Source organism: Cnephaeus nilssonii (genome assembly GCF_951640355.1).
Source record: "Cnephaeus nilssonii genome assembly, chromosome: X".
NCBI lineage: Eukaryota > Metazoa > Chordata > Mammalia > Chiroptera > Vespertilionidae > Cnephaeus > Cnephaeus nilssonii.
The window spans coordinates 77,305,352-77,321,187 of NC_137071.1; the positions used below are offsets into that span (position 1 = coordinate 77,305,352).

Here is a 15,836-nt window from a genome sequence, read left to right on the forward strand (position 1 = left end):
CCCCACACAGGGAATGCCATTAGCTATCTATGAGAGCCAACCAAGAGAATGCCTGTATAAATGTGTGACTTGAGGTTTGGAAACATAAAACTCCAATCAAGGTAGTTAACTCAGAGAAACCAAAATGGAATGTGACTGTAATTAAGTAACCTGAAACCTAAGTATTTTCAGTACTATCCTGCACCTAGCCTCATGGTTGGCACATAGCAGTGCCAGTAAATAATGTTGAATGAATCAATCAATCAGTGTGAACAAAAGGGTCAATATGCCAAAGGGAAATCTAAGGGGGCTGACATAGCCAGTCATCCTCCATATGAGGTTCAGGGGACAAGGTCAAAATATAGGTAGGAAAATAGATGTGCCAGTGGAGACAGTAGAGGTAGAGACAGAGACTTGGCTCTGTGTGCTTACTTAATGTACATCCAGCACTGGATTACAGACCAACTCCCAGTGTGTTCTTGGACTCTACTGTGATGAACATGTTAAATTTCACCTTCTGTGGCATCTTGGCAGCCACAGCTAGCTTTCATCTAGTAATAATCTCTACATTTGTCATGCACTAAGCTAGCCTTAGCACTGCAACTAAATTAATATATGTACCAAGATGTGAAAAAGACAACTTTTGCATCAGGGAAGATGTTTAAAGAGTACAAACCAAGGAAGATAACCTGTATATGAAATCTTTGTTGTGTGATTCCTCTTTCTACAATCTTACATTGGGAGCACTGGGAAAGGAATTGAGTGAGAATATTGCCTGTGCAAAAATAGTTCTATGCCCCTTGTAGCACCCAAAAGAAAGTCCAGAGTGCCCTCCCCCATCTCCATTGGGGACACCACATTCACTTAGGCACTGGTGCATCTTTTGTTCTGGATAAAAACATATTCTAGATAAAAAAAAAACAAAGACAAGTTTTCCATTTATAACCCTACTAGGTCAATGTCAGACCTCATTTTGCTCTGTTGTGTGATTATACTTTCTTATCAAAGGAAAACACAAGAGCCACATTGAGCTCTCTGTGTCAGTCATAATCAGAGAAAGGGAGTTTTATCCCTCCTTGATTTATTCTCATTTTTTCTTTTTTGGTCAAAATGTCAACAAAAAAATGTTTGCTTAGAGAGAAAAGATATTATGTAAATAATCAGTCCATTCCAAGATTATGTTGCACATATATATAGTAAGTAGAAAGCTTGAAAAGAACTGGAATTTGCCGCAGGACTGGAAAGTCTGACTTTGAGAAATGAGAACTGTTTCTTTATCTAGAATGCATGAAGAATGAGTTCTACTGGTTAATGGAATGAGAGCCTCAGCCCAGTTCTGGATTTTCAACTTGCAAAGAATCAGAAATCAGTGAAGGAGAACAAAATGAAAATACTTTACTCAACTGAACAGAATTCCTTCATCAATTGAAAAGATGCTGTGTTACCAAACTAGGTAGACTCTCTGAGTCATTGGTGTATATACCAATTTTCCCACCTGACCAAAAGGAGAGAGCTTGAGAAGAAACTCTGAGAAAACATTTCAAGAATAACCAGGTAAGAGTCTGCTCAGACTGGCAGACAGGGGCACCTGGCCAGGCTGACTTTGGTGATTCTTTCTTTTTCTGACTTTATAGATTCAACCTCAGAGTTCTCCCCTATGGTTTGGATTCCTTGAGACTACCTAAAGTATCAAAAGGTAACACAAACAATAATGTCTATATCTGACCATTAAGGGATGTCTCTATACCCCGTAAGTACACAAAGATATCCAAATATCTTTGTTTTGTTATTTTTCCAGCATTGTTCTCTACTTTCAAAGAAGACAAAGCTGTTATCAAAGGCTGATGAAGACTGAAAATCGTTCAACCCATCTGCATTTTGATGGCATCCAGGGTCACCATCACTGGTAGGAGTGGAGCATTTAGTGGGTGGTTGTGGTGAATCTTGCACTGCATGAATGAGCCAGCTGTCAATGAGAGCAGGTGCCTGAGAATACCTTCACCTTTTAATCACCTCCTCTGTCTCTTCTGTTCCTAAATTGTTTCAGGTATCTTTGGGGCCTAATCTCAATTTTAGTCCCAGACCTGAGGCTTGATATTCTTCTTCCAGAAGGAACTTTTTGCTAGCCTTGACTCACATTTGCCTCTTGGATTACTTCTGCTCTCTCTGCTCCAGGTAAACACTGTACCTGATCCAGAAACGAAAGCCACAAAAAAGTTGGAGGGGGGAAGCACCATGGAAAAAAACATTTTAGCTCACGTAGAGGCTCTGAAGACAAAGACAAGTGATGCAGATTCAGCCGCAGCACACGCAGAATCCCTACCTGCAATTCAGACTGCACTTGAAGATGCTACTCTCCCTGCAAGTAGTGGGGGAAATGTGGGACAAAAAAGCATGGATCAAGGAGAGAGTAATGAGATGGGAAAAAGGTCTGTTTTTAGTTTGTGTCCGAGTACAGAGGCTGATACCCTATGCCCATGTGTGACTCCCATTCATGCTGCATTGCAGGGGACTAACAGCAGGAGAAATGTAGGGAAGAAAAACAGTCGCAAAAGGAGGAATAGAAAGGAAAAAAATACTCCTTGGCCTCTGACGTTCCAGATTCGGGCATCTTCTGCAACCCCAGTTCTAGGTTGGTCTTGTGCTGTGAAAGCCAATACTGGAGTCAGCATGGGGCATGAGAAGAGGGAACAAATGAGGAGTGGTGAGAAGGAAAATATATCACTTCTCACTAATCCTTCCATGGAACTGGCTGATGCTCTGTGGCCAGCACTGTGCTCAATTCAGCCCTCTTCTAAGAAGGCCTCTCTGGCAGCCAATAGGGAGATAAAAGTAGAGCAGAAAAGCAGCCATAAAGAGAGAAATAAAATGGACAAAACGATTATGGGTAGTCCTTGGCCTCTAACAGTACAGGCTTGGGCATCTTTCACAGGCCCAGCTAAGGTACAGACGCCTTTTGCAGGGGCTTCACCATATGCTATAAATAAAGTCAAAGTGGGGCACAGGAGCAGGAATCAAAAGCATGAAATGGATAAAAGGTTTGTTGTTACTTCATATCAGAACACCCAGGCCGGTGTCCCAAGATCAGCTGTGGCTCTGGGCCAAGCCTCATTGGAGGGTGCTCCCCTCACTGCTAACAGTGAGAGAAACGTTTGGAAGAAAAGTAGATGGAATAGCAGACACAGAAAGAAGAGTGACTTGGCTGGTCCTTGGCCTCTGACAGTACAAGCGTGGGCATCACTCACAACCACAGGTGTGGTTCAGGCTCTTTTTCAGGGTGAGTCTTCTGCTGCAAGTATGGCAGTGAATGTGGGGCAAAATAGGTGTCCTCAACAGGAGAACAGAGATAAAGAAACAAACTCCTTTCTTCCTTGGCGTGTGAGGGTCCAGGCTGGTGCCCCCTTCTCAGCAACAGCTCCTCAACAAGCTTCCTGTGAGGACGCTCCTTCTTTTGAAAGACATACATTCCAAGGTGAGCCAAACCAGGAGGAGGTCTGAGGCGGGGGGGGGGGGGGGGGATGAGGAACAAGTGCAGAGCATTACAGAGCAAATCCTGGAACCCTCTCATGGTTGAAGACACCAGGGAGATACTCAGGGGACCAGGACCTCTGAGAATGCACGATAATGAATTTTGCTAGGCAGGTCAACTGTTGTTATTGGAGGGAGCTCTGCTTACAAGAGGGGATGGAGTCTTGACCCTGACCAAAACCCATACCCACATCAGTACTTTAGTAATGAGAATGCAGGAACCAGAGAAGAAAAGGACTGAATCTCAGACCATCTGGGTGAGGAAATGGGGAGATTTTTATTTTTATTTTATTTTTATTTTTTTAAATTTTTTTTATTAAGGTATTATATGTGTACATATCTTACCATTGCCCCCCCACCCCACTCCCATATATGCCCTCACCCCCCAGAGTTTTGCATCCATTGGTTATGCTTATATGCATGCATACAAGTCCTTTGATTGATCTCTTATCTCCCCCACCTCTCCCTAACCTTCCAATGGGGAGATTTTTAATTTGCAAAAGAGAAAAGGAGAACTAAGGTATATGCTAAGTTCTAGTAGTGCAACCATTTATATTTGGTTGGGATAAAGGTGTTTAAAATGCTACTCTGAAGAAATAGAGGCTCACTACAGAAATGGGAAACTTCCCCTGTTATATGTAGTATCATAATCATTCTCTTGACGGGTCATTTTTCTCCTACTTAAGTTTTAAGTTTACAAGCAGTAGATCCAGTATAATTGGTACATACAGGGTAACACTAGAGAAACAAAGATGCTTTTTTTTGTCTATACTCTTTCCCATAAGATTCTTCACATCTTTGGGAAAGGTCTGTTATTTATGGCTGATAAACAGTGTTATGAGTATAGGGTGTAAACCAATGACAGAGCATGTATTAGATCCCGAGAACACCTCTGTTGACTAGAAAATGTTATTATATATTAGATTGTAAACTGCCTTAATGTTTACACTTAGCTCTGGGACTAGCTAGTTTACAGTTGTTAAGAGCAAAGACTCTAGAGCTATAATGCCTGGGTTCAAAGCCCAGCTTTGCCACTCACTATCTGTGTTCCTCTGAACACTATTTAGGGCCCCAGATTGTGCTTATATCACCTGGTGATAATAATAGCAACTACTTATAGAGTTGAGTGAGAATTGAGTTAATACATGTGATGCACTTAGAAAAGTAGTTGGTAAATAATAAGCACTCAAACAATGTTGTCTATTATTACTTTATCTTGAAGCACTAAATTTCATGGAAAAGTTGTTGTTTCTTAAAAGTTATATAAATGGCAGTGATACATAAGACAGCATATGATGCCCCCATTTAAAATTATGGTAACAGAGAATCTTAAAGCCATAAGAAATGCTACTTAAGGGACAAAAGTAGCAATAAAACTATCATTTTAAGGTAGTAAGATCTCAACCATGGCAAGAAAATGTGCATCAATAAAGGCTGGGAGAGAAATATGCTACAATGTTATTGGTTTCTGCTAGATGGTGGGAACATGTATGGGTGATGTTTTCCTGCTTTTTAATTCTTTTCGGTAACTCTCAAATTTCTACATCACCACATAATCATCAAATAAAGAAAATAAATCAATGAGGGGAACAAGGAGACATCTCCATGGTGGACGTGTTGCAGAAGAGTCACCCAATGTGAGCAGTGCTAAGGGGACTGGATCCATCCTAGTGAAGACTCCTCAGCATGCAGCTACTGGAAAGGAGGTCCAGGCACCTTTGACTGGACAGAATACTGACGATTACGATGCTGCCAGGAAGGACTAACATTTTTCTCAAACAACCTGTGGTAACAAGGGAAGGGGCTCACTTCTGTTATAACCAACTATTATTACCAGATTTTGCAGAGACTATGCTGTTCTAGCTATATTGTTGCTGCCGTCTGCCACTTTTGTTGAAAACTTAACTGGGTAGCTTGGTTGGACATGTAGGTGGGTATAGATTGAGATTAAAAAGTAACTTTCTGTTTTGGCCATTTATATAGCCAGGCTTTGGTGTCTATTTAGTTAGAATGAGGACCTTATGCATTCCCTGGCAACACTGAAGGGGTAGGTATTTAGGGACAGCTCTGGGAGCAAGGTGGGGTAAAGTGCCCCTTTTATTTGTCCCAGTTGCTCTAGCAGAGGCCTTGGGAACTTTTAAGTACCTTCACACAGGTGCAGGTGGGATTTTTCTGATGCCCATGCATCTTCCTACCCTGAGGGATCCACCAAAACTCTGATCTCCCTTGAAGGGGACAGTAGTACTCCTAGTTGGCCTCATGCCTTCCTCTAAAACCAAGGGTCTTAACCAGAAGAGGGACTGGGTAAAAGTGTGAGTTTGAGGAGTGGCTACAGAGCCTCACTATCCCTCACTGTGACTTCAGGGAGGGCTATCTGATATGTATCAAGATTATAATATGGAAAATTAAAGACTTCCAGGAGAGTGGAGCTCTGGGAGGACAGTAAAAAAGGGGGTTCTTCTGGGTGAGTTCTCTCCTCCACCTTCCACCCACATTAGTAGTAAACTCAATGCAGGAAAGCTAAGCAAAGCAAGGGACAAAGCAGAGAAAAAGAATACAAGGAGAGACTAGTTGCAAGGTTCTTGGTCCGGTACAAGTTTAAAGCAAAAAAAAAACACAAAAAAAAAACAAAACAAAAAAACAAAAAAACAAAAAACAAACAACAACAACAACAAAAAAAACAGGGTTAAGGGAGTCTGGTGTATCTTCATTGTCCAGCTCTGCTCACCAGGGTAAAAAAGTCAAAATGTATTTGAGGCAGAAGCCTATAACTGTGAATAAAGACAGTATTTGCTTAACATATTCTCTGTGTCACATTATTCTTGGAAACCAAATCTAACAGCAGGCAGCTGAAAAGTATCTTGGTGTGTAGTATTGTGGCGGGAACTCAAGCATTGGAGAAGTACAACTAGCCTTGCAACTATCTTTTCTGTGTCATACTACTGCCATAGCTTGCACATAAATGAGGTCAAAGCCAGGAGACAGAAGGGTGGCCTGAGAAGACCCTAGTGAACTGTTCTTCTTTTACAAAGGCAATGTGATGGAGTCACTTATCATGAAATAAGCCTTTTAATCTGAGCTTTATAATCACAAAACATTTTTTATGCCTAGTGTACATTTAAATCCTTCTGTCTGCCTTTCTTCCCTAAGAATAGTTTATATTTTGAGCCCCATCTACCACTGCTTCCCAACAAGAACCATTCATTTCAGCCAAGCTAATTGCCTCAGGGGCTCAGTGAAGTTTTGTGACAGGAAGTATTTCTGCAGGATATATATTGTTCTAAAACTTAGACAACCACTTGGGGCCACTTCCTGTATACATGAAGTGGACTGAATGCCCAAGAAACTATACTTCAACCTCACAGCTAGATAAAGAAATTGCTGGATAGCATCCATTTTCTACAGTAAGATAGACAAGCTCTCTGTGCTGAGGGTGAGGTGGGGAAGCCCTATGAACCACAATGGCTCTTTCATGGGACCTCCTTTATTTTTAAAAAAATATATTTTTATTGATTTTTTACAGAGAGGAAGGGAGAGGGATAGAGAGCCAGAAGCATCGATGAGAGAGGAACATCGACCAGCTGCCTCCTGCACATCCCCCACCGGGGATGTGCTCATGGCACCTCCTTTAAATAACAGTCCTATAGTACCCAGAGTTTATATACTAGTAGTCTCTAGCATTCAAGGAGGTCACAGTGCTCCTTAATATCAAAACATGCTGTCCTTAATATATGAACACAATATCAATGACCCATTAAAAGTAGGATATGGGCTTAAAGTTGTTTTTGCCAGCAGCAGAAATGAGGCTGTACACTGCCTTTCAGATTTCCCAGATAGAGTTGAGCCTTGGAAGGGAGCAAAGCTAATTGGTCCACAAAGTGCCCTTTCTTAGCCCATAGCTCTAACCACCTCAGCATACCAGCCAGAAGTGCTTTATTCTCTCAAGGTTCTTATGGTCTTCAATTCCTCATATGACTCCAGGAGAGCAGGCTCTGGAGTCTGACCATCTGAATTTAAGTCAACTCTTCTTACTAACTTTGGTAAATTATTTAACCCTCCCATGCTTCAGATTCATCTGTAAATGAAATTAATAATACCTACCCCTTAAAAATGTTATCAGGATTAGAGATAATATACACCAAGTACCTAGAGTGATGTCTAGCATATACCTGATTTATGGTGGCTATTACTGTTATTCACTATTCTCCAATGAGAAAAGCAATACCTGAAGTATCTTGCACTGCAGGCTCTGGTCTATCCTATAACCTGATGCCAAGCACTTTCCCATCTTCATTTGGTTATCAAACTACATTTCTTGACAACCATGTAACACCCACCTCCAGCCCTCAGCTTTCATCCCCTGCCCATTCTGACATTATTAGGTGCTGTTGGGAGGAGTAGACACACCATGGATGCTTCAAAGGAGCATCAGAGAAATACTGCCGCTGTCCTCAATGAGCTCCACATTGACCTCTGGAAATGGGCCAAAAGAAAAGCAACTTTGACATCATACATACCCTATCATAGTGAACACAGTTCATACCCATTGGACCTAGGCACTTGCAAGCCCTGCCTCCAAATGTCTTTCTAACCCAAACTTTGGAAAGCCACAATAAAATTTCAGGGAGATGTCTTATAAAAACTTGTGTGTGTGTGTGTGTGTGTGTGTGTGTGTGTTTTCAAATTATGGGTTTGATTTCCTGACAAGGTAAGAAAAATCCCCATCTATTAATTAACGAGGATTATGATGGACTAGAGGCTCGGTGCATGAAATTCATGTGTGGGCGGGTGTCCCTCAGCCCAGTCTGTACCCACTCCAATCTGGGACATCTCTCTAATAATCCAGGACTGTTGGCTCCCAACTGCTCACCTGCCTGCCTGATTGCCCCTAACTGCTTCTGCCTGACAGCCTGATCATCCCCTAACCACTTCCCTGCCAGCCTGATCGATGCCAAACAGCTCCCCTGCTGGCCTGATTGCCCCTAACTGCCCTCCCCTGCTGGCCTGGTCAATGCCTAACTGCTCCCCTGCCAGCCCGATTGCCCCTAACTGCCCTCCCCTGCCGGCCTGGTCACCCCTAATTGCCCTCCTCTGCTGGCCTGGTTGCCCCAAACTGCCCTACCCTGTAAGCCTGGTCCCTCCCAACTGCCCTCCCCTGCAGGCCTGGTCACTCCAAACTGCCCTCCCCTGCTGGCCCGGTCACCCCTAACTGCCTTCCCCTGCTAGCCTGGTCGCCCCTAACTGCCCTCCCCTGGCAGCCTGGTCACCCCAAACTGCCCTCCCCTGCAGGCCTGGTCACCTCTAATTGCCCTCCCCTACTGGCCCGATTGCCCCTAACTGCCCTCCCCTGCCGGCCTGGTCACCCCTAATTGCCCTCCTCTGCTGGCCTGGTTGCCCCAAACTGCCCTACCCTGTAGGCCTGGTCCCTCCCAACTGCCCTCCCCTGCAGGCCTGGTCACTCCAAACTGCCCTCCCCTGCTGGCCCGGTCACCCCTAACTGCCTTCCCCTGCTAGCCTAGTCGCTCCTAACTGCCCTCCCCTGGCAGCCTGGTCACCCCAAACTGCCCTCCCCTGCAGGCCTGGTCACCCCTAATTGCCCTCCCCTGCTGGCCCGATTGCCGCCAACTGCCCTCCCCTGCTGGCCCGGTCACCCCTAACTGCCTTCCCCTGCTAGCCTGGTCACCCCTAACGGCCCTCCCCTGAGAGCCTGGTCACCCCCAACTGCCATCCCCTGCAGGCCTGGTCCCCCCCAACTGCCCTCCCTTGCAGGCCTGGTCCCTCCCAACTGCCCTCCCCTGCTGGCCTGATCACCCACAACTGCCCTCTCCTGCTGGCCATCTTGTGGTGGCCATCTTGTGTCCACATGGGGGCGGCCATCTTTGACCACATGGGGGCAGCCATCTTGTGTGTTGAAGTGATGGTCAATTTGCATATTACCTCTTTATTATATAGGATACTGTAAGAATCCCTCCCTCTCTCTTTTTTCCTACCTACCTCCTTACTTACATATTTTTTATTTCAGCTGGGTACTAGGGCCTTAAAGAGTTTCCAATCTAGAAAAAGTTTTAAAACAATTTTTAAAATAATGCAACAAAAGGACAAATATTGTATGATTCCCCTTATATGAAGCACCTAAAATAGCCATATTTATAGAGACAGAAAGTAAAATAATGGCTACCTGGGGCTGGGGGAATAGGCAGTTGTTGTTTAATGGGTGCAGTAGTTTAGTTTGGGATGATGTGAAAGTTCTGGGAATTAGCGCTGATGGTTGATAATAATGCAAATGTACTTAATGCCACATAACTATACATTTAAAATTATTCATATGGGCCCTGGCTAGGTGGCTCAGTTAGATGGAGCATCAACCTGTGCACCAAAAGGTTGTGGGTTTGATTCCCAATCAGGGCATATACCCAGGTTGCAGGTTCCATCCCCACTCATGGTAATTATGGGAGGGAACTGATTGCTGTTTTCCCCCTCATATCAATGTTTCCCCCCCCCCAAAAAAAAAGAATAAAAATATCATCTGGTGAGAATTAAAAAAAATAAAATGAAATAAAATATTAATATGGTAAAATTTGAAATATGTATATTTTGCCACAATTTAGAAAAAAATAACGTGAGACTATTTAAAAACAAACAAACCCTCACATGCTAAATTATGTAAACAATGCTGAAAGTCATTTTTGGCCATAATGAATTCAGAATAAGGAAAGCTCAAAGAGGGCTGGAGTAGCTCAGGAAAGTTTCACAGAAAAGCCAAGATGTAAGCTGGGCTTAGATAAAAAGGGTACAATTTGAAAAAGAGGGAATGAGAGAAGAATTGCTAAAGCAGAGGCCCAGAGATTGTGATGAGTCTGGCCCAAGCAATGAGCGCAGTAGCCCCACAAAAATTAGTTGTGTGTACTTAAGACAGCAGTAGTTACCTATGGCTGCTTGAGTTGGGTGGGGCCTATCCACAGAGAGCAGGCAAACATTCGAATTGGAAGCTTTGGGCATTAAAATTCATTGTAGTACTGTACAATCTCATTTTTTACTGCTGAAATCTAAGCAATATCTGTAATCTAGTTAATTATATTGAGCCTGGTTTTGATAATACATTATAATTATGTTAGATGTCACCATTTGGGGTAGAAAAATCTAGGTGACAGGCATAAGGGATCTCTCAGCACTATCTTTGCAACATCTTGTGAAACTATAATTATTTCCAAATAAAAAGTTAGAAAAATTAACATTTGAAAGATCAATCTGTCACCTGTGTGTGTGATAGTTTGAAAGGAGCCAAAATAGAGACTGGATGAGAAAAAGTTGTTCCAAGTAGGTATTTCCTCATTTAAACACTTAAACATGGTTCATTCAGAAAAGCACTTGGCCCTGGTAAAAAAAACTCTCATCCCCACCATTCAGTCAAGGAGAAAGTTTTACTTTATTGCATGTGAGAACCAAATGCTGTGTCACTGGATGAGGATATTTGATGTTGGGAGTTTGAAGTTGGAAGTGACTTTCTAGTCAGCCATCTAGAAATGAGTCAGGCTCTGAAAGGGCAAAAAATAACTTGTTAATAAAGAGACTGAGTGACTTATCCATTCAGATGTTGGACCAGCTCAACTAGAGTTTATTCTCTAGAAAAACACATTGAAAACAGCTCTAAAGTATGTAGTCTACAGAAAAAGTACTGGGTCTGGTACAATCTTCTGCAGCAAGTGAGTGGGCATCTGGCTATACAACATGCCCATTGAATGATGAATACTAAGATTCATTATCCAAACATCATCTGTTTGCCCAACCAAGTCCATTCAGCATCCAAAATCCACAAAAGAAAAAGCTGAATGCCAACAAGCAAATTTTCTTCCTTGCATTTCTTTTCAGAGAACAGATGTTAGTTAGGGTGTAGGTGATGGAGCCAAAGTTTTGCCACCCTGAAGCTACCTTTTGGGATATTTATTTTAAGCTGATTATTAAGGAAACAAAAGATTCAGAAAGAACCTCAATCCTCCCCCTTTTCTGCCCAAGAGATTCAGATGGAAAGACCTGCTTCAGGAAAGAAATCTTGACTTATTCAACCTAGCAAAATTTGAGTTAAGTATGATAGATAGGAAGGTGCCAATTAGAGGGGACTCATAGCTAGATCACCCTCTGTGTCCCACTGAAGCAAATAAATAAATAAATAAATAAAATAAACAAAAACATTGAAGATAAATTCTTTTCTTTAAAAAGAAGTTTTTAGAGAGAGGAATGGAGAGGGAGAGAGAAATAAACACCAATTGAGCCCACAACATGGGCATGTGCCCTGACTGGGAATTAAATCAACAACCTTTTGGTGCACAGGATGAAACACAACCAACTGAGCCACACCAGCCAGGGCTCATTGAAGCAAAAATCTGCCTGCCATATATGTTCTGCTCTTCTTCAATTCGTTATCAGACATTCTCACCTTGAAAATCTAAAATCCCATTTCCTCCTTTGTCCAAAATGGTATATATACTTAATTTTGCCTGTCTTTGGAATGTCCATGCTTACTAGTATGTGAATTCCCTGTGCACATGTATTCAAATTTTATTTTCTCCTATTAATCTATCTCTGTTAATTTGACTTAATTTGATTATTGGCCCAGCTAGAAGAACTTAGAAAGGGGAAGGGGAATTATTATTTGTTTAGCCTCCACAGAGGGCATCCTTTCAGATAATCTCTTAGCAGGTAGCTATCCCATCCCCATTATGCCATTCCCTCAGCTGATTGGGACCTCTGATGAGCTACTTGGAGTAAATCCCATCAGTTGGCTTCAGCTGGTTGTCCAGATACCAGGCAAAAGTTGTGATGGGAGGGTGACGGGAAGAATGTGGAAGCTCTTTTCCCTGTTTTCATATTCCACTTGCCCTTCCTAAAGTTTATGTGCCTTTCATCACACCCAAGTTTTTGCTCGAGCATTTCTTTGGGGAACCAGGCTACTGTTCTAATTGAGTTTGTTTTCTGCCTTGCACAGCAGCTGGCTTCCTTAATGCTTGCAAGGTAGCCAATTATCTTGATTGTTTCTGTTTCAGCTGCCAAATCAAACCAGCCAGTCATGAATACACAGAGGCTTTATCACTTAATAGCTGAACTGCTTGAGCCATCAAGGAATAGGAGAAAACAGCCAACTTATTGTTAATCTTGCAGAAAATGTAACGGAGGAGAAGGCCGTTGTTTCCTGTTGTATCCTTGAATGTTCCCCTCTGTGAAAGGATGGCTTATGTTTGCCTTTCTGGCCTTGGGGGTTGGAAGCACGGATTGGGGTGTGTTAAGGAGCATGGCAGAGTGAAGGGAAAGCAGATAGGACTGGTCTTAAGCAAGCTTTGGTTTTTGTATATCCCTTCAGACTAGTGTCCTATAGGGTTTGCTCCTAAAGTATTTGCATGATTTCCTGGGCATTCATTTGCATTCACCTGGGCAGGTGGCTGGGTTCCAATCTTTCCCTCTGCTTCTGTATAGCTCTAGGGAGAGAACAGAGTGAGTTTGTCAAGGGGACTAAAAATTTTAATGCCTTGTCACATCCAAAACTGGGTTCCTATTCTGCAGAGCAGAATGGTGGACCCCTAGGCCAGGCTATACATCAGGCAAAACTAAGCACTTTTTACACTTACACTGTGTGCTGTGGTGGGGGTGGGGAAAAGGGGTTCGTGAAGAAAAGGGAATCCTTTAGTACCCGATAGCAGTTGACTGTGCAATTTGCCCTGCTATCAGCCTATGCTTTCTCTCTTTCTTTCTTTCTTTCTTTCTTTCTTTCTTTCTTTCTTTCTTTCTTTCTTTCTTTCTTTCTTTCTTTCTTTCTTTTTCTTTCTTTCTTTCTTTCTTTCTTTCTTTCTTTCTTTCTTTCTTTCTTTCTTTCTTTCTTTCTTTTTCACATTTGGAAAACCTACTTTATTATATAAAGAACTTTCAGCTTTAACGGACACCCTCTCGCCCAAATTAGTCCATTATATCAAGGTTTTACTGCACAACACTTTCAACAGCCTATGCTTTCTCCTGTGAACACACTGGGCTACAAAATCAGCCCTATGGTATATACACTCTTTTGGGGAAGGAAGGAAGTTCCACCTACATCTGCATGAAGGCACTTCTCCAAAAGTTCCCAAGGCCCCCGCTAGAGCATCTGAGATACATAAAAGGGTCATTGGCACCCCCTCCTGTCCCAGAACCTTCCATGAATATCTATCCTTTAAATGTCAGGATTTCATTTTTAACTAAATTAACCCCAAAGCCAGGCTATATAAATGGCCAAAACAAAAAGCTAACTTTTTAATCTCATCTATACCCAATTACATTGTCTAGCCCAACTTCCCAAGCTTCCTGGATAATTTTTCAACAAAAGTGGAGGATGGCAGCAACAATATATCCAGAGTAGCAGAGTCTCTGCAAAATCAGGCAAAGGTTGGTTATTGCAGGAGAAAAGTGAGCTTCCCTCCTTTGATCCCACAAATTATTTGGAAAAAAAATGTTAGTCCCTCCCCTCTTTTCCAGAGATATAGTCCTCTATGTTATCTGTGTCCCAGTCAAAGGTGCCTAGGCCTCTTACCTCACAGCTGCATATTGGAGAGTCTTCACTGGCCAAGTTCCAAGGTGCTCCAATTAAAACCTGCCCCACCAGCATTTCCGAATACTTATTCCCCCTAACCCATTGGAAACCCTTAAGCTAGTCCAGTGAGCAAGATGGATTTGAGGAACTATTATGTCTCCAATCACTTTGGTTGGTGCCCTATGGATCAATACATCTTTCCTCACTTCAAACTCTGTCACTTTGAGTTTGGCTTTTTGAAGCATCAGGCACAAAAACCACAGTTCGGTAACAACATGGTTAAGATTCTACTACTTTAAAACTGTACTACTTCAAATTTTACTGTTTTTTCCCTTAAGTAGCATTTTCCAGTGATTTTAAGAATATTTGTTACCATAATTTTAAATGGAGGCATTATATTCTCTCTTATGTTTGCATTGCCATTTATACAACTTTGGGGAGAGTAATTCTTAACCCTAACCTTTCAGCACTAAATTTCCTGGAAGGTTCTGGTTCTGCAGTTATCATGTGTCCTTTGGGTCTTTTTTGGATGCAAAAGTATACCTCCATCCATTTGCTGAAGTCTGGAAAACATAACCTTGAAAAATTTCCTGTAAAACTCATGTTTAAAGTTGGGGCATCTTTAGTTGTGTTGTTCCAAGTCACCTGTGTGACAATGCCTACTGTAGTCCGTTCCTTCTAACATGTGGCTCTGTTATCTATATTATGGAATGTCCAACTTGTCCAGGTTTGCCTAGAACATTCTGGTTTTAGCAGCAAACATCTTTTATCTCAGGAACCATCTCAGTCCTGGGAAGATCTGAAGAGTGGGGATGGGAGGGGGAGTGTCTCTATTTTAGCACTGAAAAGTCCTGGATCATCAGAGACCCTTCAGTCCCAGGCAAGCAGAAATGGTTGGTCACTCTCTCTATAAGATTCCATAAGGAATTGGCTTATGGCATTTTACCAGGATCATTTGCATTTTAATAAAGATGTTTTCTAAATCACGAAGCTTTCACAATCCAAAGGAATGGATGGCTAATAACAGAATCATGGGGAATTGGAACAAGTTGGAAACTGATCACCCCAAGCCTTTCAATTCTCATTCAAGTGACTGCATACTCTGCCAACTCTTTCCAGTAGGCAGCCTACTGCTCTCATTACAATTTTTGGGAGTCTTTATCCCCTAGAACCGTGGTTGGCAAACTGCGGCTCGCGAGCCACATGCGGCTCTTTGGCCCCTTGAGTGTGGCTCTTGCACAAAATACCACGGCCTGGGCGAGTCTATTTTGAAGAAGTGGCATTAGAAGAAGTTTAAGTTTAAAAAATTTGGCTCTCAAAAGAAATTTCAATCATTGTACTGTTGATATTTGGCTCTGTTGACTAATGAGTTTGCCGACCACTGCCCTAGAACATTGGTTCTCAAACTTGAGCTTGCATCAGAGTCACCTGGAGGGCTTGTTAAAAACAGATTTCTATGTTCTATCCCCAGAGTGTCTAATTCAGGTGGTCTCGAGGTGGGCCCAGAGAACCACGGAATAGTGGTTAGGAGTACAAGCTCTACAGGCCAACTGCCTGGTTTAGAATGCTCGTTTTAGTCCTAATTGTTTTCATAACCTTAGATTATTACTTAACCCTTGTTCTTCAGTTTCCTCATTGATAAAAGTGGAGATTATAATGGGACCTCTCTCATAAGATTTTTGTGAGGTAATGGAACAGTGCCTGGCCCAAAATATTAAGGTGGGTGTTTACTGTTATTACCCCCAAGCTCATACGAACTAAACTGATATTTTTCTTC

At 42.4% G+C, this 15,836-nt stretch overlaps 1 long non-coding RNA gene across 1 annotated transcript; it reads left to right on the top strand.

The window, feature by feature from the left end:
* Positions 1–1,627: 1,627 nt before the first annotated feature.
* On the top strand, positions 1,628–6,234 carry LOC307096405. The gene is made up of 4 exons (XR_013813261.1): positions 1,628–1,675; positions 1,778–1,885; positions 2,155–3,451; positions 5,077–6,234. It is a non-coding gene; the product is annotated as an uncharacterized lncRNA (long non-coding RNA).
* Positions 6,235–15,836: the final 9,602 nt, after the last annotated feature.